Here is a 23,446-nt window from a genome sequence, read left to right as displayed (position 1 = left end):
GTAGAATCAGAAATTATTTAAAGCAGACAATGACAGATATTGCAAGCAGTGAGTCGATAGCTACAAAATGGATTTTGGAATCAGTAAAACTCGCTGGCTGATATAATTTGCTACAGCAAATTCCAAAACTAAGCAATATCAAACGCAGCCCGACCAGATATTTCTCAATCTAGTTTACAAACACACCTAGTTTTAATTATAATCAACTTGCAACTAATCCGAGCATAATTGCGAAATGTCTGCATTGCTAACTACTAAGCCTTAGCCGACTCCATTGTGGCACGTGGGTGCTCTAAATTCTATGCAATCCTGTTTATTATCTGCGAACATATTAATTTCTTGTTCCTAATCAATAACTGTCAGGTTTAAGTTCCCGATAACATTTTCTTCCATTGTTTCCAATTTACATTGTTATACTTCTTAATCACGCCGACTTCAATTCTCTAGTCTGTCAGTTACTTTGGTCAAAGTCAATTTATAGTTAAATTCAATAGTTGTTTGGTCCTGCTTCAGAGGACAAAGTAACTCGAACCACTTTTGTTGGTATTGTAATTCATTACCTTAGCTACAAAGTTCTAGCTTATTATTAAATCCTTCGCTTATAACTAATCCTTTTGTAAGATCTTATCCAACATTATTTTCAACACCTGCGGTCTCGTTAAGGTCTCCAAATACTAAATCATTTTAATTAGTTTCTACATCAATGGGATTAGCTACCTGTATTTTTAATTGTTCACCATTATCGTTATGGTAAATCGTTTCTCAATAATTACCATTGTGAAACTATTTCTGGTTCAGTTGCTTTGGACCTGTTGCAGTCACGTTGTCGTGATATGTTGAGCTTATCGATTAGAAGGAGACATTCAGCTCATTATTTTACTTGTGTGACTGGCTCTTTGTCATTCGTTTTCGTCAGTTGTCTTGTCTGATGTTTGACCTTATTTGCTTTACTTAGAATATTGTTAGTAACAATATATATCACTTGGTGCAATGTCAAATTGCTTGTTTAATATTATATGATCAATGTTTCTTTTTAACCATCGCCAAGGCTGATGTAATCTGTACCCTATTTCCATGGAAGTTCCTTCCATACAGCACGTGAACAATTCAATGTTGTACTCCAGTAATTGATAACTTCCTCTCATCATTATTATAGTTTCACGTATCGTTTTATTAATCAAATTAAATTATGATACGTAGGTTTTGATACGAATTATAAAAGGAAGATTGTATAGTCGCAATTTAAGCATGCTACACCAACCTAAACGTTTCTGAGTACAAATTATCCTACTTAAATCTTTATTTGGGGAAAATAAACGTTGACCTTGAAATTAAAATATTTAGTTTCTTACTAAATATGACAAAACACCTAACCACATTACCTTGTTGATTAAGAGCTTACGTAAATCATACATCGTCAATACCAAAATATTTAAACGTCGTTTCAAGAATAATTAAATTGCAATGCAAGAATTAAAATTACTAATTGAAAAAATCATACGTCAAGACTTGCGTATCTAACAGAATTAAAAGGCCAATAGCGCTATTTTTTATTAAATCCAATGAATGGTGTGAATTATATATAGATACCGAAGTAAGCGTTAACAAAAGACACGAAGCCAACGAAGCGTGGGCCAAGCAAGGTTACGACAACGATACTAACTGTAGTTTCACCTGTTTTAGTGAAGAATAAAATTTATCAAGATCATAATTCGTGTCAGCACGCGTGATAGTGAAAGTTTCGCGTTAGAGTAGGTGTTAAACAAACAGTGGTACATGATAATGATGATGAATGAGAAGAAACATTACAAAATAAGAAGGATTTAAGAGTTGTGTTTCATGTTAAAGCAACAATTGCCATTAAGCATCTTTTTATTTCTTCAAATATTTTGTTGTTTCTACACTACCAACCACTTTCTCGTTTTACAATTCAAATTCGCAAAATCATTAACTTAATAACTGAAGAATAGAGAATTTAGAATCACTATTAATAAAACCTGTTGCACCATCAATTAAGTCCTTAGACTCTCTCAACTTTCTTTCCTATAGATTTTTTATCAATTCACCCAACACCAGATTTAGTGACTCCACTAAAATTTGCAATAAACTCAAAGCGGTAACTAGTTCCTCTATCTGCCTTACAATCATTCGTAACAAACCCATACTCCTTTCAAGCGCACTGATTGTCCAATTATCCTTAGTATATGGAGGCTGCAGTAACAAGCCTCTTGTTCAACAAAATCAGTAATTGTAAACACTTCAATATGCTTACGTATATTATTATCATAGTCTCAGCTATCCCTTATAGCGAGGCAGCGTTAGGCAACCTCGCGTGCGAAAACGTCGATAACATTTTGATTATGGCAATCAATTACCCAACAGTGTGGCCAACACATTGAGGTTACGAGGATTGATACGTTAACAGGCGAGTTTTGACAAGAGCTGTTTGTCGGTTAGCTTTGGCGATCTTAGTACAAATTTTGTAAATGATTGATTCGCATCTGAATAATTCATTCATTTTTTGGGACATATCTCCAATGCCATTGCCTTTGATTAAGCTTTTTCTAAATCGTTTTCGTCGGTAATATCAGCCTGTCAATCAAATTGCTTATCTTTTACTTGCCCAACGGAAGTCTAAGTAGGTACAAAAATAGCACTATAAACACCGGATCTAGCAACCTGATCAGTTACTTGCGCACCAATTAATACCAAATTAATAACTTAAATGCCCTCGGTTTTCCTCGATAAGCTGTCACCGGACCTTAGCCAACTTGTTATAGATATAGCCGTGATCAACCAGTCACTGGGAGTTCGTGACCTAACTGCTAACGACATGCTGGAAATACGAGATACTGTATGTTTCCGTGAAGTTATGACAGATAGAGCTGTTGAAAACCAAATTATCGCGGTCCGTTTAGTGTCAGTTATAGCTAATTTAGTGGTCGGTAATAAATATGTTTTAATGTTGCAATAGTTGTGCGTAATGTTGCTAAACTCAGTTCCTTTCCCATGATAATTTCGTTCGTTATTCAAATTAGTTGTAGCTATAAAATTTTGGTTTTCATCAACCTTGTGTACTGCGATATTTAATGACACAGTTTGAATATATCTATCAACTTCTGCAAAGACAGTCTCTGTAATTGCACTGAATTCCTTTTCCTTTTCATTCCCAGGTTGTTAAGAATGTATGTCAATCGTCACGCTCTTTAACCACCACCATACCATTTGCTGTCTATACTTTTATGGCTATCAACTACGAACCATTTCTTTTTATACATGCAAGAGAAAATTCACTTCATTAGTTTCTTCATTTTCAAATTTCGATGACGCAGTCCTAAAAACAAAGGAAAAGCGTTCCTTTTTTGAATAGAATATTTCGAAAACAGAAGCCCATGCTTCCTTCATTCTCAGTCTACCCAGTGGATATTGAATAAATACATAAAATTAAGATGATAAGAGTGGCGGCGCGTGCCGATGTGATCTGCGCGCGAGCACTCCAACCCGTAATGATACGGAAGTCCGTCGAGTCGTAGATCATCGTGGACTGTCCGAGCTCGCTGTGATTTTGTACAATACTTTACTGTATGTGCTTTAAACGGAGAATTATGTTACTGAGGAATGTTGGAATGCTTGTGTATTTTTTTGTTTATTGTGAGGGCTATAGGTTCGTGGGTATTCTTAGTGCTGTATTCAGTCTTAACAACATTAAAATACATTCGTAGTTTATTGCAATATTGTTGTAAGTTACATAACATTATGTGGTGAAAAATCTTTACCTACTTCATTTCAAAAATGTTTTATTTTTTCACTTTTTGTTACCGTTTCATTCACCAAAAACGCTCTCACTACCGTCCTTCCTTTCCATTGTATCTTTCAATTTCACTCTCAACCCTAACACACTACATTAAAACCAAAGCTTTAACCGTAATTTTCCTTAAAACATTTACCTCAAACCACCACAGCATTAAATCCAGGATTTATTTAAAGCTAGATTTGCGCCTCTAGTTTTTACACCGGCTACAAGTAGGAAGTGTCGCTGGCGCACCGACTATCAGATCCACACACACGAAAATCGCCATTTAATGAAACCAGCCTCTTAGAACTAGCATTTAATTAGTCCAGATCTAATGTAAGGGCTGGCTAACAGCGAACAATAAAGATCGAACATTCCCTCTAATAATTAGGACTGGGAGCCTCTGATAGTGGGCCGGCTTCTAATTTTATGTGAATTAATTGGACCTATCTTGTAGGAAGTGGGGTTTGTGCACTTGCTGGGTACTGGTGGGACGTAAAAGTGGGTTTGTGGATATAATTGTTCTGTTGCTGGTTTTGGTTACATTTTTTTTTCTTTTTCGACTTGTTTTTGTTGTTTGTAGATTTAGGGATGGTACGTGCTCAGTTGTAGTTATGAAAGCTTGTAAAACGAGTTCAATTAGAAAGAAGGAAAACATCTAACATTTAAAGAATTGACATCAGTATCAAATAACAAATTCTGAGAAAGTGAATTTAAAACGATATCCAAATTGACTTTCTCCACAAAAAAATAACAAATAAAAATCACTAAATTCATTCAAATAAAGAACTGCAAAATTCTAAAATCAAATCACTACTCACACTATAGAACGAACACTCCTCGTATATGATTGGCTGGAACCTAGAACGTACATTTCAAAATACGACCGATCAACGAACTCACCTGGCACTTCGACCCAGTTACCGACGCCCCGTCGATAAACTAGATCGTCAAGCCCACGCGACCATTACTATCATAATTTGCGACGTGAGGTCGCTCTTTTTAAGGCGCCATTTGTCATTTGTTTTTTTTTTGTCTTGTGGTTAACAAGATGGCGTTTGATTTTGATAGGTGGCGCTTAGTAGTATCGTTTTTCATAAATAATCTAATATTAAACAGATAGATTAGATGTTTTGATATTTGTATTCGTTTTATATTAATTTAATTTGAAGAAAATGTAAAAGTATGTTCATAGATATTTTCATCTCGACACTATCATAGGACACTTCAAGCCTCAAGCAAATTATGAAAGAAAGTCTCGGAATTTACAAGAATGGTTTTTTTTCATAATTGAATTTATATTTTCATGTTTAAACAGTATGTCAAAACCTTCAAATCCTAACATTATTTACACTCCATTCTATCTACACTCCCAAGTATTTCTGACATAACATCGGAAAAAAAGTCGCTAAATCGCAAGTCCTTACAATCGTTAGTCGCATAACAGTGTTGTAATCGCAATACACGAACGTTATTGTTTATTGTGTTCTTATCGATATGTTCTTTGTACGGAACCAGTGTGTCAGTGCACAATGGGCTGGAACCTTGGTTTTTGTGGAAATAAACTGCACTGTGGGTAGGTCATGTTTGTGGTCTTTTGGTACGTGCTATAATTTATTTGTGAAAGAATTTGTTAAAAATGTAACCCTGTGTGTTAAGGTGACACTTAGAAAAGGCTGAACTATTTGTATTATATTTTAAAAGTTTTTTTTATTTTATTTAAATATGTAGACTCTGTATTTTGACGACTTCTATGGCGCAATGGTCACCAAGCCGGACTGCCGAATCTGAGGTCCCGGGTTCGATTCCCGGTTCGGTCGACATTTGTGTGATGAGCATGCTTGTTGATCGTGGTCTGGGTGTTACAATATGTATTTATAAATATGTATATGTGTAGCTATATGTAGTTTATCAGTTGTGTTAGCACCCATAACACAAGTTAATTAATAACTTACCATGGGGCTAACCAACCGTGTGTGAAAAGGTGTCCCGACATTATATATTATATATTATATTATATAGACACAGGTTCAAAACGCACTTTCCTTCAAATTTTTACACATTCTTTGAACCGTCAGTAAATACCAGTTAATTAAAAAATAACTGTCTATAAGTGGAAAGGACTTTAATAACATAGCAACATTCTTTGGCACATTATTTCACGGACAAATCTACAGACATGACTCTCATAGCCGGAACTATGTTTAACACAGTGAAAAGCTGTGCAGTCAACGCCCAGGCGGGTAACAAAACCACGTTGTATAGAGGTAGATCAAAGTGTAGGCTAATTTCTCAAGAAACTATTAAACACAACGGTAATACTAACAATTGCATATTTTAATTTCACGACTGGTAATATTCATAAAAATAAAACTGGTTTTCATACGAAATAGTGAGGATATACCGTTTTTATTTTACTTTTTTCGGGGTGACAGAGGTGACTGTAGAATAATTTTTGTGTAACTCCAAATAAATTTTTGTCTAATATAGTGACCGAATATTCCTAGCACCGTCATTTAGCTTTGTAAAAGAAGTTGTAAGTAGAAACATATGAATTAAATTCAGACAGACTGTAAAATATTTACATTATTAATATTTATTTGATGACAGAATATGTAAAATATTTATAGCAAGATTAACATTGGAATTATTTTAATGCATGCCTATAGTTTCTGAGGATAACCTAAATGATTACTTACGTTATTTCTTGCCTCTAGATTGCTTCAGACTCTTGAATAGTAATTTGTCCTCAAATTGTATTACGATATTTTAACCCAGTGCGTTATTGCTGATTGCATTCTGTAATTATATGACAGTAACTACATATCTGAGTAAAATAATGCAAAATCAAGTTTAGCCTAGTGATATAAAAACTTTAATAAACATTAAGAAAGATTATGTGAAATACGAACAAAAAATACAGTCCAAGAAATCTTGGAAGGGCTTTGTTATAAGCCATAATCAAGTAGACTGTCGTAATTCCTGAACCAGTAATTTTATAATGACAGACAAATTTACTGCAGTCCAGCATTTAGCTCAATTGCTGTAACCATAGATCCAGATCTGATCCAACGCCCACTAACTTAAGTTTCGTAATTGTCCTCATAATACCAACTACCAAAAGTACACTGTGGCGCCGACTGGTCCTATATCCTGATCACTTGATACAACAAATCAATCTGAACCCTATTCTGAATTCAGTAGAGCCTGCTTTAGAATGCTCGGTGGCTGCAACATATGCCATTCCAGAAACATTTTGCACGAACTTAATGTCCTCGATTCTATTGTCTTCGACGATAGCAACAACTATATTTGCTGTTTTCAAACCCTTTGCTTTAGCATTTTGAGCTTTATTGCCTGGACATAAGTGAGCTTTTGGAGTTTGATGATAGCAAATGTATCGTGGTATACTGTGTGATATAATTGTTTGTTTGTTATATTGTCCACATAATTGTAGCTGTAGATACGTTTGGAAAGTAGGGCGGCATTGAGGTAGGCTTTTGTAAGAGATCGCATTGGTCAGTGTCAATGAATTTGTTTCAGATGTTACGCAAATGGTTGCTGTTATGATTTTACGAAGTTATCGACGTTCTTTAATTGTTTTTTAAGCCAATGTGAAAATGTTACGAAATTGAGTTTCCTATCAAAGTTGAAAGATAATGTCTCTCTCAATACTCACCAATTTCTCCATTTGCATTTCCAAAACATATTTTGTTGCATTCGACTGACTGTCTTGCACCGAATGAAACAATGATTCTAATTTCTCTAAGCTTTTATTCGGAACCTTTAGGTAAGCGATTATGTATTGTCTGGCCACGCAGTTACGTCATCCAGACTTTGTCTTAAGCTCTAGGCAGACTCCTAGATGTGGTTTTGCAGCTTTTGCATAACGTGGTACTACGCCTATTCTAAAACCTACATTGTAGAAGAGAAATAATAGAAATTGTATATTGCTCTAGTACCCCGAAATATAGCCAAATGTCAGTTTAAATAAAATTAGAATAATTGTAAAGCAAATTGTAACAAATCTCGCTTCAAAAAAAGTACGGAAATTAAAATCTTTGTCAGTAACGAGACGATACTCGCCTCTCATGCCTCCTTGGTATATATCTAATGTAGCCATTTCAAAACATACAATATATGACTCGATGGGAAACATCGATCAGAACTCCACCCAGACCATAAAAGTACATTACTAATAAATAAAAACATAATCAATACCATAAATATCAATTAAAAACATTATCTTACTAAACTAGACTATCTATAGATAACTGATAAGGATCGCTCTAAAACTATTAAAGAAACCTATTGTTCTTTATAAGGTTTTATAGCGTGCTTATAAAATTATAATAAATTCAGGAAGTTCTAGATTCTTTGTTTTAAGATTACATCTTTAGCATTTCAAATTATCTTGGGCTTATTCATTTCGATTTAACTGAAGTAGGTAAGCTAAAAAAATATTTAAAGAAAAGCTGTAAACATGCTAATATCTAAACAATATTTTGGGTGTACTTAAGTAAAGGAAGATTTAAAACAAAATTAATCAAGCAAAATATTATTGTAGTTAGAATTTTTAAATCTATTGGAAACCGCCAAGCAAACACGCAAGAATTTAGAACCTTCGCATGTATAACTACACCTATAATCTTACTTTGGACATGCTCTTGCATAGCAATGCCTACAAATCGTACTACCTACAGTTTGTACCTGCCTCTGAATTAGCAAACATTCCTATTCCTAACTCCACCGGGTTTACAAGCAGAACCAGTTCCCTTTACACGAAAAGGCTCACTTTCATTAATCGACCTCAAACAATTTAAATTATCCACTTAACTTACTTAAATCGCAGTCGCGTGCTAGATCTAATTTATAAATAAAAATGGCCGCCAAGCAATTCCAATTCTAACAACTCGTAAGAACTCAATTAAGATTTTAAACTTAGTCGCTCTGGCTTCTTGACGCCTAACACCGATTAACTAAAAATATACTGGACTAACAACATTTTAATGGTAATACATAATTGAAGACAGTGGGTTGATTGGAATGCAATCTCTGATTCTTGCTTTTTGATAATTAGACGTCCTGTGTATCCTTTGGTAATCTTGACATCTAAATCTTTATTATACGTCTCGTACTTTTTGCCTTCAGTCAAAACTCATAAACTTTTGCTTATATCGTTTTATTATTCGACCCAAACTTACAAACTGTCATCTAAGTGTTCTTCCATTATTTACGTAAAACATATTTCACGCTATTTTCTACATAGTTTCTAAGTTTTCCCAAAAGAGAAATCATACGTGTGTCTATAGCAACCGGAATCGCCAATTATCCAGTCGGACATATGTACATACGCTACTGCGCCCACATCTATTCATCACTGTCCATCACCGCGAGGATGCCTGGCTACATTCACAATATTTTGATTGACACTGACTTAATTGCTTCTTACTGCTACTACACGTAACCTCACGATCCCTTTCAAAGTGGAGCAACAATTAAAGCCATAGTTTCAAATGTTTCTAGCTTAACCGTTCATAACTGCACTCGATCCATTGAAGGCGTTTCACCAGATTCCGATTCCATTAGAGATAATCACGAACTTAAATGACTGTATCTTTACAATTCAATGTGTGAAAAGTGAACAATAAAAATAAATAAAAAAGCACTTATTGCGTGTACTTAACGTATAAATTCGAACAACAAATCAGTTTGATGTGTGGACACGTACATTGACTTTTCTACGCTGATCTAAACTGTCAATATATGCAAATATGGCGCATATCTGATGTTCGGGCGCACGTGGGTTAGTTTAAGTCGCTTCTGTCGTTTAATAAAAAGATTAGTGGTGTTGATTCGACCCACGGAGGCGCGTTCCCTGTTTCTGTTCCTGTATAAAGGGTGATACACAAGTTCTGGACTAGAATTTGAAATCGTTAGGGAAGGTGCAGATTGGCTTCTTCAAACCAAAATTATTTTTGACCCATTTGTAACTAAACATAATTTGAGAAGACTTATCGGATGCACGTAAAAGAAAGACTCAATATAAAATAAGAAGCAACAATAAAAGCAAAAGCTATCAAACACTTTTCTGACCTCCAAAATTCCACTGACCCAACTGTACTTAACAAAACAAAATAGGTGACAACCACTATCGTGACATCTAACACAGAAACAACAAAACAAATGTGCATACACCTCAACGTGAACTCGTATTTCTTGTTGCTAGCTAGTCGCTTGCTTAGAGATGAATGTCACATGTTTTGCTAGACGTTGCTATTTGATGTGAATTTCGCGCTTGCAGCCGCCATCATGAATTTGACATGAGCTACAACTGTGACATTTATGTTTTGTTTGCTTGTAGATTCAGATTCATCTTTTTGTCTGTGTTTAGTTTCGAATTCAGAACTGTGTTTTGTTAGTTCTAGCTAGTTGATTTTGGATTTGTGATGCGAACGAGACTTTACTGTTTTGGCACATCTTATTCCTATACCATGATCAGTTTAATAGTGAACATAATTATCCAAAAAAGTGAACATAAGCAGTTATTAGGAAACATAATTAGACGAGCAACTATTTCCAGAAAATTGAGACCGCGGGATTCCCTTTCATCCCAAACCACTTTTACTGGAAACATGACAAAACTAACCTTTGCTCTAATTCTGCAACTAAAAAGTCGTAGAACTAGGCGATTCCGTGTTACTCAGGCAATAAAGATGATATCTAACGCGTCCGTAGACGTTCACAGACGGTGTGAAAATGACGAAGTGAAAGTAGCCCTACGCAGTGACAATGTAATCTGTGGATCTCCGCATCTCGCTTTGAAGCGATAAATGCGCACGCGACGCAAAACGCACGGCCGCTTGCGTACTTGTGACTAAATTATATTGATTTGTCTTGATTTTGATTGGTTATTTAGGCATACCAAATATGTATGGTAAAATTTTGATGAAAACACGGAAATAATTTAAAAAACAAATTCTTTACATAAATCGGTTAAAACTATGAATAATGTACAAATTCTTGGATATAGAGACTGTAATAAATTCATACTCAACTCTCACTATTTTAGCCGCCCCCATTAAAACCTTGATTATATCATTAATATAGAACATTATATCGATCATCAATAGAGTATTGTTTCTGACAACTCATGTATCGGTACAGTATCGATTCTCTAATCGATTACGTCGACCTTGTTCTTTAAAGTTGATTGTTTTGAGATCGCAATCAATCATTGCTTGATTTTTAGGTCAGAGTTTATGTTTTATTTTGATAATTAAAGATTTCTTGTAATCTAACTAAATTAACCTTTGCCAATTTGGAGTTGTGAGATCGTGTGTAATACATATTTTACATGAGTTGTTAAAAGTGAAATATGTCACTCAAAAATAAATACAGTAGCACAGATGAAAAGATTACTGAATTGATTTATATACCTCACAATCTTTCTAGGAATATTTGCTAATCTTGATCCTTCTGTCAAAAAAAAAACACTCAAATCCTAGCAACGTATTCAAAAATGTGCAAAATAACATCTTATGCGATAATTTATGATAATTACAAAATTCCTTACATACTTTTGTTAATTAATACCTATTTCAACACTTATTCGCATTTTATTACAAGTTTATACATATGACATTTATACTGTGTCGTAAGTGGCTAGTCTTGGTACTTAGTTTGGTTGAGCTAAAGGCTACGTCTAAATACTTGATACTAATGGATGGACTTTGTAAATGTTTTGAGATGAATAAGGCTTAGATGCGCAATTGAAGGCTTAGGAATGTTGCTTAACCTAGTGGTCGAGGAAGCAAGATTTTTTTAGGTGAACATAGACTCGCTACTCATTATTTTTAATGCTTCACTTCAATTTATATCAAAAGTATGAATGGAATACATTTTTTGAAAAGAATAATTCTTAAATATTAATAAAATCTGCGGTCATCAAAACTCTTTGGTCTATTTTAAAATCTTTTTAAACTTTACCGATACACGATTGATTGACAGTCAAACTAAACTTCAAAAACATATTTCGAAACATACAACAATTAGTGATATGTAACTTTTAATAGCTAGATAAATTATCTAAGTAATGAAATGGCTGTAAGATTAACAAAATGCAACATTATCATGCTACATAGAGCCTGGGGCGAGATCTAAACTTTTGTAAATGGAGGCCTTGAACGACCTTGTGTGTGAATGCATTAATGAAACAGAGCGGGGAGCAATTTAAAAAAACTGGATATTAATAGTGCATAAATTAATAAAGAACAAATCCTAGAAGGCAAAAAAGATTAAAATAGATTATGCTATGACTACATATGATATCATAGCCATAGCAATGATGAATCTTAATCATAATAAAACGAAGATTTTAATTAAAAAAATGTTTTAAATGACAACGGACCTACATTTGTAGACTCTAAGGCAGACTCTTCAAAATGCTCCTAATCTTGAACGCATTAATTAATCATGGCTTTATAGCTGAGTTATTGAATTTCTAGATATTAAATTTAATTTTGGAATAATTGAGTCACTAATTGGAAATCGAAACTATATTTTATTATCATAATTGTCGAGTATGCTGTCATCATCGGAAATGACCTGGCCATGTAATCTTAACGCGTTGACTAATTCCATAAAAGGTACCAAATTAAACTATTTCATTCTTATTTATATATTAATTAATTTTATCTCACTCTAAAACTACATATTTTTGAACCTCACATAGATTTACTCCAAGTTATGTTATCTGTACTATTTTTAGACCTTCATATTTTATAAGGTGACATTCTACGTTCACTTTAGATGGTCGTGATAGGTCAGTTTTGGATTCTGCAGCCTTATCATCTACTTTTCCATTGCATCGTAGTGTTGCTTCAGAAAGTGCAATGCTCAATTCTAGGTTGTCTACCTAAGGTAATCGAATATTTTCGGGACTCTTTAGTTCGTTAACCTTTTCTGCACATTTCATTGAAACTATCACTACCTCTCTTAACTTTTTTGAAGCTATGCCATCTACATATAAATACATATTATTACCTTCAAAATAATACTGCCCCACTTAAACAGCAGCACTACTAACAACTGTTCTATTTTTTACATCTATTATAGTACAGTTTTATTTATTTTTAACCACTTAAATTACATTCACTTCACAACACTCAATTTTGTTGAGAGCATCACGAGAGGTATCTGACGAAACGCCAGTGGTTAATCCCCCTGCTTCACTCGTTCGACCTTTTACCTCAAACATTTTGAGTTCGTTGCCTTTAGACACTAATTTGCCGATTGCAGTACGTCAGTCTAAATTAAGAGCTAATTGCATGTTAAATGCTAAATGTATTGACTTAGGTAACTTGGATTTTACTACCTCGAGGTTATGCTGATATTTGTACACTCGCACTAGTCTGCCATTTGTGCTAAGGATTTTGTTAAATATTGCGATCCAATGAATATTTGAAATTTTACATTGACATGAATTTACGCTACTAATGAATCTTTTACATAAAGTGTTTTTATAGTTCTTATTTTATTTTTATTGTACCAAATAATAATTATCCTTTCTTTTGTTTTCAGGTAAATAATTCATCAATTCAAAACCTATACCAAACCAGTTCATGCAGTCACGTATGTACAAATAAGTTAAGACTATTGAATACGCAAGAAAGAATATAACAAAATCCGTTTCTTACTATTACTAAATATTAATTTATGTATGTTAAAACGACCATAGCATTTAATAATAACCTTTTTACCTCCGCATTCAAACTGGTCTAAATAAATATCTTACAAAACACCAGTAACGATACTTATGTGACAAAAACTGTCTGTAGACAGTAAGCAAATGCAAATCTGAGTCAAAAATGTCGTGCAGCCGACATCCTGGTACCAATGGATCAGTAGGTGTGACGAAGGCCGACCAGTGAAGTTAATGCTTCATCTCGAATACCAAGTCGTTGGTGTAGTGAAATTGATGATAATTTTGAGATAGGAAAGGTTTTGTTTGATTAATATTGTTGTGTAGGTACTGCTGTGAATGATGAAGAAAACTTGCCTAATCATAAATATCTTATAAGTAAATAATCCAAACTGTATGAGATGCCTTATTATAGAGATTCCAATTTAAAAGTGGGATTTATTCCATGAGACTATTTTCAAATTACGTAAGATACTATTTGCATATAAATAACACTGGTAGTAGAGTAGTAAATTTTTTGCACCATTAAAAGATGAATCTGTTCCACTAACTCAAACGTGACAAGTAGTACATTCAATAAAAACAAGCCACAAGAAGAAGAACACAAATTGACAAAAACTTATTTGCATCTAATTTGGACACAATGTGTCATCTATCATCAGCAATCACTGTAGAGGATTTAAATGTACCTAGACCTGTATCTTTCAATCAGTTAGTTTTTATACATAAAGTTACTAAAGCTAAACTAAATAAAGATGTTACAACAGTACACATAGGTAAAAAATATTCAAATGAAGTGTAATGTCCTGAGCATGGTCACACGTTGATTGATAGCGCCATCTACCCGTTACTCATGAATAATTGGCAGAAATCCATCGTAGGAGCGTAGAACTTGGCAATGTAAAACAAACATGGTGATACAGACTAGTATTTTGTTGTTTAGGACTTAAAAGCAGATGAACAGGAATTTGATGATGCAAGAGAACGTAGCAGGCTGTAGGTATTTTAACTTCTTGTAGATCTTGGTGAAATTAAAGAACTTAACTAAAAATCTCTTAAAACCCAGACTTTAAAAAAAATTATCATGCTACGAGTATAAACATTTAAAATAACATTTAAAATAAAAAAATGAAGATGACGAAAACTCTATCAATCTTCAAACTAAAACTTTAATAAAGACATCAGTCGACCCAAATCCTTTGAATAGTTCAAGAGAACTGTAGCTTAATAAATAAGATAGATGCTAGAGTGCTATCAATCTTACCACAAAAGAGTGATTAGTTTAATAACCTGCTTTTAATTCAATGATCAGTCAAAACACTAGGACTAGTAAATCATAGCAACTGGGTGCAGTACATATAATTTATGCTTGCTCTGAACTTTAGTACTAAAATGTACGAAATGCTAGTTCGACTGTTGGCAAGAACAATGAATTTATTGAAGCTTAACTCATAGAATAATCTTGTTTAATGTCAGAATCGATGAATAAGGCTATGACGAAGAGAATTGGTTTCGAAATCTCATAATTTGGTGTAAAAGTGCCAAAATATAGGGATCATATATTTCTACTAGTGTTTTTAGTTATTATTACTCAGACATCACAATTTACATAAACAGGTCATTAATAAACTCATAAACTCGCAATCTTCTCTGACCACAGAATTCACATAGAAACCGGTATAAAAAAAACTTTCTAACAATCTTAACATATAAAGGCCAAATAACAATTCGGCCCTCAGTACTTTTCTTGGAATAATTTATTTTAAATTGACAGTTGATAACATAGTAGCACTATTATTAAGGGCTTTTTCTCATAATACAGTAGCCATTCAAAATAAAATTAAAGAGAAAATGATACTGCTGGATAAGTTAAATACTTACCTGTATACACACACACACATTGTTAAACAAATCAATTCTGAAACTTTCAAAGTCAATAATCTGATTTTAACTGAGACTGAACTGGACAATACATTCCACACAATCCAATAAAAGAAACCTTGATCAAGTAAGTACGAATAGAAGTAAAAGTATTTCTCTGGCAAACCTTAAACAGGAAGGCTTAGATACTTCGGTCCAAGGTAATTTAGCAATAGCCTGCAGCGTGCCACAGCTAGTACCTAGCTTTGTACTAGATCAGTTATGTCTTACAAAACGGCTAGAAACCTAGCAATAATGATCACGTTAAGTAATACTGACTGAGGTATGTTCAATAGTGTTAATCTTAGATTGAGGCGTGAAGATTGTGATATAATTCCATTATGTACTAATGAAAATGAAATTTGTTAAGCTAGTGTTAGCCTAGATAAGCAATATAAAATTGTAGATGAAACTATAAATATTTTTTCATTTACTAGAAGCCAGATCTAAAAATAGCAAACGTTTAAGTAGAAGCAATTTATAATAATGATGAAGATAGTTTGACAAATGAAATGGAAGCAAAAGAAAGTGGAATTACTGACATTGATCTCATTAAAAGTATTACAGATGATAAACAGTGCGTTGTTAATGCTACGGATAATGATAAAAAGAAAGTGATTCATAATGCTGTAATCAATTGATTTTACGCATGATAAATAATCGATTGTCGATATTCCGATGCCAATACGGAAAGCCTCACAGCGGAAGCGTTTATTGTTAACAGGCCTATTCAAAAGATCACACCCAATTTTCAATCTTTGTCAGTTGTGATAGAGTTGTAATTTGCATCGAATTCTTAATCTATTTTCACTTAAAGTCAATGAATGGAAGAAAATTCTACAATGGTTCGTTTGGCATCATAAATTATGAGTAGTTTACTTTTTAAGTAAATAAACATGATTTATTTGCCCATTTACGTTCGCAGTAAATTCATTTTTACTATGGAAGTGTTTTCAATATTGAAGTATTTTCTTTATTATATTAACCTTCTGTCAGGTGTAAAATCTACTTCGATGTTATTCCACGATCACTTACCTACGTCAATCCGAACACATTACCATACACGAACAAAATGACAGCAGCAGTCGACATTTCAATAACTATTTCAACTTAACTTACAGGAAACTGTGTTTTATTCTTACATCAACGTGAATTAGTGTGTGTACATGTGTTACTAAACATACAATTTCCTTTCAACTTTAATCCAAATGTGAATGTGCATCGTAGAACATACTCGTGCGCATCTCGTTCGGATCAATTGTATGACCCGGTTTTGAAGGCGAAGCGACAGAGCTGCGCATCCGATCACCTCGGTCCTTGGCACAGAACGAAAAACTTCCATGGATCACATCACAAGCCCTATTGTTGTTTAATAGACAATGTTGACCTACAACGAACATCTTTATGATGCGTAAGAGTGGATTTGTGGAGGGCATTCGATAGAATGGTTCGGAATGCTAATATCGAATTTGCATTGTGAAGGATTATTTTGTTTGGGAATTTACTGAAGTTTGCTGGTGGTATGTGGACAGTGAATAAGTATGTAAATGATGATAATAAAAAGTTAGACATGAGTTCTTGCTAGACTTTCCCACAATAGTTAATGAAGAAATTAAGTATACTGCCGATAATCTATATACAGCTACGGCTAATCCAGCTTATGAAAATAGTTAAAATATTCGCACAGCGTTTGAAATCAGATTTGAGAGTTAGCCTCAAACATGCTAATGAAACTAAACTACTGGTATCTAATTAAGCCGTCGAAAGGCGGATAGATCATTCTGATAATTCGCAGTTATTAAATTAATTTATAGAAAACTTTCTCCTAGTAAATTGATGTTAAACGGCTTGTAGACATGAAATAAAATCTGCTCTAAGATATAATGTATTCATTATGGTGCCCCTGCGGCGGTGTCCATAACTTGTTTACACTTGTTAGCAAGAAGAAAGCTATTGTTAACAAAACCTCTTTTATATGTTGTCAGTTTAGTATCTTTTGAGTTTCTAACAGACTTTCTATCGTCACTTTTTATGACTACATTTATCTGCCTGCTTCTTCTTCTTCTTTTGTTCCTATTATGTCTGGAATCGACAATACCTATGTTTTTCTATTTCAACCTTTACTACCTTTTTTTTAGCGACGTTAAAAATCATGAAATGACCCCTCCCGCTGTGGGTTAGCAGCGGTGAGGAAGTGTCAGACTCTTACTGACTAAAAACCGTCGTGTTCCGTCGTGGGCCTTTTATGTGCCAGGGCCGCGGTATCTCTTTCGAACAACCCGTAGCAACCTTTACTACCTTAATTCCTTCTTCAGTCATTTCATTAAATGACGTCACACTAACTGTTATTGATGCTGGGTGTTAATTCCTATTATTGTTATTTCCGATGACACCTACAGAGTTCGTAGTTTAACTCCTACAACACAATCGTTGTCTTAGTCACTAATTGTTTATAATGGGATGGGTAATAGCTCCCACTGATTGTTCCTACGTAAACAATACTCTTTTCGATCAATGCCATTTGTTGCTCTCCAAAATTTTTAATTTTTATCTAATTGTAATCCATTTGACCTTCTATTCTTAATGAATAAACCCTTTTGGGGCTATTTCCTACATGTCTTATGTTTATACTTCCTTTTTTAGAACAAAATCTACTGCATGTGGATAAATTAATATACTAACCATTGTATTCGTTCTGCGTTCAGAATGCTTAGTACCATAAAATTCACTATCATCCTTCTTTAAAGATATTGCATCTAAATAAAGGCATATTTTTGCAACAGGCACTATGAAAGGGACTCCGTTGTATTCAACCATTTCTATGGTATTTAAAGACAAGCCACAAACATGGATTTTACACAAGAATCGAGAATAGCTATTGATATTACCATTCATGGAAAATGTTACTTTCAATACATTTATGTGTTAGTATCAGCTTTAAACTTAAGTTATTGTTACGTCATAATTTTAAAATATATTAGTTCTATTTTAGACAAAAGTTTTACTTATATTTCCGAGAATTCAGAAGCCTATATTTTTATTTGTGCTTAACGGCGGTCATTCACTTCAACAATCCATTTCTATGCAAGCATGTCACTTCGTGTAGTTTTCCCATATCTTTCTAAAAGTGATAAATATTTCATCTGGGGAACATTCACTTCCCAATAATTGATAATCCTCAACCAGGTATAATTTAATTAACGCAATAACTTTATCAGTGTTTGTTTTATCATATCCAATTAAATTGATTGATTAATCGTCATTGTTGATAATTTTAGTTAAACAGAAATAATCCCATGATTCGAGTATCACAAAGTGAGTGGCATAAGTGGTGACCTCTAGTTTGTGTAAACAAAGTTATTAATAGTTACTTTAGCATTGTTTATGTTGCATTGTAAATGTTAATTAGTTGTTAAACTCAAATTAAATGCCAAGGATTGGGAGACGTTTCGGATTAACGATCATTGACTTCTTAATTTTTATGGATGTCTTTACAACAATAATGCTATACGCAGTTTTAAAGGATTACAAGGCTACCTTATACAGTTCCTACCAATTACCTGTACAGAAAATCTCGTTGAGGAACTTTTGAATAACCATACATAGATAGATGTATAGATAGATATACCTACTTTATTAGGTGCACCAATTTTTACATTTGTAAATATTACACTGTCAATAAAATGAGCAGAGTACCTACACTAAAAAAGAAAGTGTCAAGTCCATTAAGAAAGGTACAAAACATCATAAGGATTTGAGCAATATATCAGCAGCTCATAGAATGTAAACTATGTATAAGTAGGTAAATCCGGTACCCACCGATCAGCTTTTACTTTCAATGGAACTGCCGGCGTTGCTTCCGCGAAAGAAAGTGCGGGGCAACAACCGCTGATTTTTTATCGATATCGATGTTTTTAATAAATATAGTTATTAATAAATATTCTTTTATGCTTCTTAATAGTGAATTTGTATTGTATCTGGGGTTTAATGTAGAGCAAAACGTGAGATATTATAGGTGTTTTATGTACGTCATATTAACCTCTAAAGTCCGATCCACATATAAAACTACCACTTTTTTGCCCGTCTAGTCACTTTAATCAAAGATGTACTAAAACAGATTACAATCAAAAGTAAAAACCATACTTGAGTTACATATAATAATACGTTATAGGATAAAACTAATATTTTATACCAAGTTAGATAAGATAACTATGGTTTTTACACACAAAAACCTACTCCGTCTACAGCTTCAAAACCTTTTCTATAAATAATTGATCACGATATTTTTTTACGTGAAATCGAATTCAGTTCCGCGTTTAGTTTGGTCAAGTTAAAAAAGCGTGGTTACTATGTATTTTGCGTGGAGCATTACCTAACTTATTATAGAATAAAACTAATGGACACAGCGATATTTTTTTTTAACTTAAAAAAATAATAACTTTTTGAAATAAATAACGCGTTTTTTTCCACGTAGGACACGAACACAATCATAACACCGCGGTATAGTCACATGATGAATTATGATCAAAAACATCGATAAAATCACAATCTGATTAGACACATCACTAACGGTTTATCATCGGGTATGCTGATCAATGACAGCAAAACTTTCTTCTTCAAACACTTCACGTTCGTAAGAAGTTCTATAAAAAATCTTCCTATGGAGATACATACATACCTGTATTTAACAATTTCACTTCTTACCAATTTAATTGGTAAGAAAACAGGTTTAACTAGGAAATCGATTGCTTATGATCAATGTGCCTGCACTATGATCCTTAATCTTATGTATGTACCCATGTTGTAGCTTTATGATTCCAGCTAATATTGATTAAAATGCTATTTTTACTAATCGTTTCAATATTATTTTTGAAAACTGCAATACAATTGCTGAAGCCCCATTTCCTACTAGGTACTGTTTTAAAACTACTAAGTTAGGAACCCCTGCATCGTCCATTTTCCAAGTTAAGTTGTTGTTTTTTTTTTTTGAACTGCGGTCCCCAAACTAGGCTAGGCCTGTATCTTGGGAGCCTGAGTTGCGGTTACATGAGTATTTTAATCGAAATATAGGTCGTATGCGGTGTTTATGTGGACAATGATAAAATATAAAAATAAATAACATTGATACCTATACATATGATTTTCTTTTAAACAATAATTAATAGAAAGCCAATATACGTTTATATATAAATAAGTTGGAACAAATGATTTTCTCCCATTACAACGAGTGCACATTGAACCACAGTTCCGTAGCCACACCTTGGACCATGAACTTGCTGGAGTGACCACTTTCCCGATGCTATTGTTCTTAGAAAATGGGGAAAATCCAACAGTTTCTGTAGGCCATTTTGTTAATTTGTGACGGGTAAAATCTTTACTTTACATACTATCATTCGTAACTACAATTTTAGATACAGTATAATAGATTCTAGTGATATCTGCTTGAACGTTTTGGTTTAGAATGGCACATCGTTAGGAGTGGTATTGTCGTCAGAATTACAATAACTATAGGACAATAAAGTATTTATTTTGACGAATAAATGATGATGTTTGAAAACTTCAAAAGTCTTTGCACTTTTGAAGTCACAATCTTACAATATAGCTTCTTCATCCTATATATCAGCGGTTCCCGAATTCTTTTGGCTTCGGAACCCTTTTCGTTTCACCATTTTTCGGCGGAACCTTAGCCTAAGTAAGAAGTAAACTAAAGACGTAAATACACTTAGGTACGGCTCGTGGCGCGTGGTAGCGCACCAAATGGTTATATGGTTAGAGATATATTCAGTATACTCAGGCGTAGCATGACTATCTGCCACACGGGCCAGAAAACAATTTAGCCGCCCTTGAGTTTGTGTATTATGTGAATAGTTTTCAGTTTGAAGACTGACAAAGTAAACGCAAAAAGAAATAGATTGGGCTTGTTCAGGTGCGAGGCGAGCGAGCGCGATTTTTTTTAACTATAAGAAGAAGTTCCAAGCACCCGCTAGCATTGAAAGACTTCAGTGGCAGCCGGAATCGCGAGCGAAGCGAGCGCGAATTTTTTTTTAGTTTAAGTACCTACACAAAATAAACAAAAACACTGTAAATTAATAAGGTCTCAAAAAGTATAATATCCACACAAAAAAGCAAATGCAAGTGAAAGCAGCTAGCGAAGAAAGCGCTATTGCTTTTTCTGAACCAGAGGAATAAAAAATAAACATAAAAGGAAACCTCGACGGAACAGCGCGAAATTTTTTCGGTGTTGGATACTTGAGCAATTAAACGAATATATAAGCATCACCCGTAACATGGAGTCGCGAGCGAAGCGAGCGCGAAATTTTCGGATTCGCGGAGGTGCAAAAGTTGGAAATATTGTCACACTTTGATTCATGGTAAAAATAGCCACTGGAAACACTCGTATGCCGTGTCATTTCACGTCCTGTCAAATGTATGAAAACGTATAATCCTGGCGATGAAATAAGCCCAAAAAATGCGTTGCTTTTTGGCCGACTCGCTACCTACTTTTGCCGATTGCCGATTGCCGAAGACCTGTAGGTATTAAGTTATTCTACAATTTGTAACAAACGGAATTAAATTATCTGCTGCCGTGGCCTTCCCCCGCTACTTGTCGCGAACTCGTACTTACACTCCCGAGTGGTACCCACCTACATGATGCCTAAATGGAATTTTGGAATGCGATATTTAAAACAATTTAATTGAAAATGAATAATAATTTAATATTGTCAAAAGTGAAACGATTTACCATACGGAAATCTTGAATTTTCCACGGAACCCCTGAGGGCCTGTCACGGAACCTCAGGGTTCCGCGGAACCCCATTTGGGAACCGCTGCTATATATACCTAGTTACCTGTTAGACTGGAAGCCGGCCCCAACATAGTTGGGCTCGGAAGGCTCGGAAGGTGATGATTCTATATACACCTACAGATTCGTCAATACACGTGGAAACACTTTATATCTAATACACGAATATATATTTACTCACTATAATCAAAAGTTCATGCATTGACCCCAAGTACAAAGAATCATTCTGAATCACTAAACATAAAAAATACATTAAGCGATGCCAATTTTTTACGCCCTCCGAATTTGTCACGGCTTCATGAAATTATCACCTCTTTCGAGCTTTTATACATCATCATTGTCAGCCTTTATTTGTTCACTGATTATTTTAATCATTATTTTGTCATCTGCTTGTAATTTTATCTTCATGATACATCATTTACTTATTTATTTGAAATTGTCTCTTACATTTAAAAGAATGCTAAAATACGAGTAATACATACACGTACCTACTGGACTTCTCCAGATTGCTCTCATCGGTAATTTTACGACTTAAGTTCAGATTTTGTTAAGGTACCACGTTAAAAGAGCATTTCGTTCGAACTAGGTAAACCACAAAACTAATAAAAAACAGTGCAAGAATGATCAAATAAATAATAATTGCATTCTTCAATTGACTGCTACTACCTACTACTCTACGAATCTAATTTCAGTACCAAACAAACAGATTAATATTTACAATTGCACCTCATAAAATAACATAAAATCAATGACACAACCACGCGTATGATTACAATATTATATCATAACCATACGAACAGTTCCCTAATCAAACTAGCCTATAATTAACATGGAATTCCTAACCCAACGTCAAGAACTCGTGACCAGCCGTAATGACGAAATAATACATAATTGAATTAGATAACGAAACAGTATCAGTACACGATAGCATTTCATTAAAACAATTGACATAACCTTGGTTGGAGTCACGAGTGTCCTTAATATAGATAATATAGAAATCTTTGGTAGGAGTAGGTGTCCTAACCAGAATTGAGAGCTAAGAACTAACTATTACTAGTACTATCTAAGAGTATCTTGGACACCTGAAACTAAGCAAAGGTGAAGAAAAACTTTCTGAGGAAACCTAGACTTAAAAGTCTGATATCGGCATTCCTTGAGCCTAACAAGCCTTGAGCCTTAAGCAAAGCCCTGCATTGGTACAATAGGACATGTGGACAAAAAGCTTTGA

General features: G+C 34.0%; 1 protein-coding gene across 5 annotated transcripts in view; it reads left to right on the top strand.

Moving 5' to 3' along the window:
* The window catches only part of LOC110372922 (uncharacterized), a 161,160-nt gene that overhangs the window by 110,309 nt on the left and 27,405 nt on the right, over positions 1-23,446 (top strand). The window lies entirely within an intron of this gene.

Source organism: Helicoverpa armigera, chromosome 3 (assembly GCF_030705265.1).
Source record: "Helicoverpa armigera isolate CAAS_96S chromosome 3, ASM3070526v1, whole genome shotgun sequence".
NCBI lineage: Eukaryota > Metazoa > Arthropoda > Insecta > Lepidoptera > Noctuidae > Helicoverpa > Helicoverpa armigera.
Note: the sequence above shows the minus strand (reverse complement) of the source record. Positions and strands in the feature narration are given on the sequence as shown.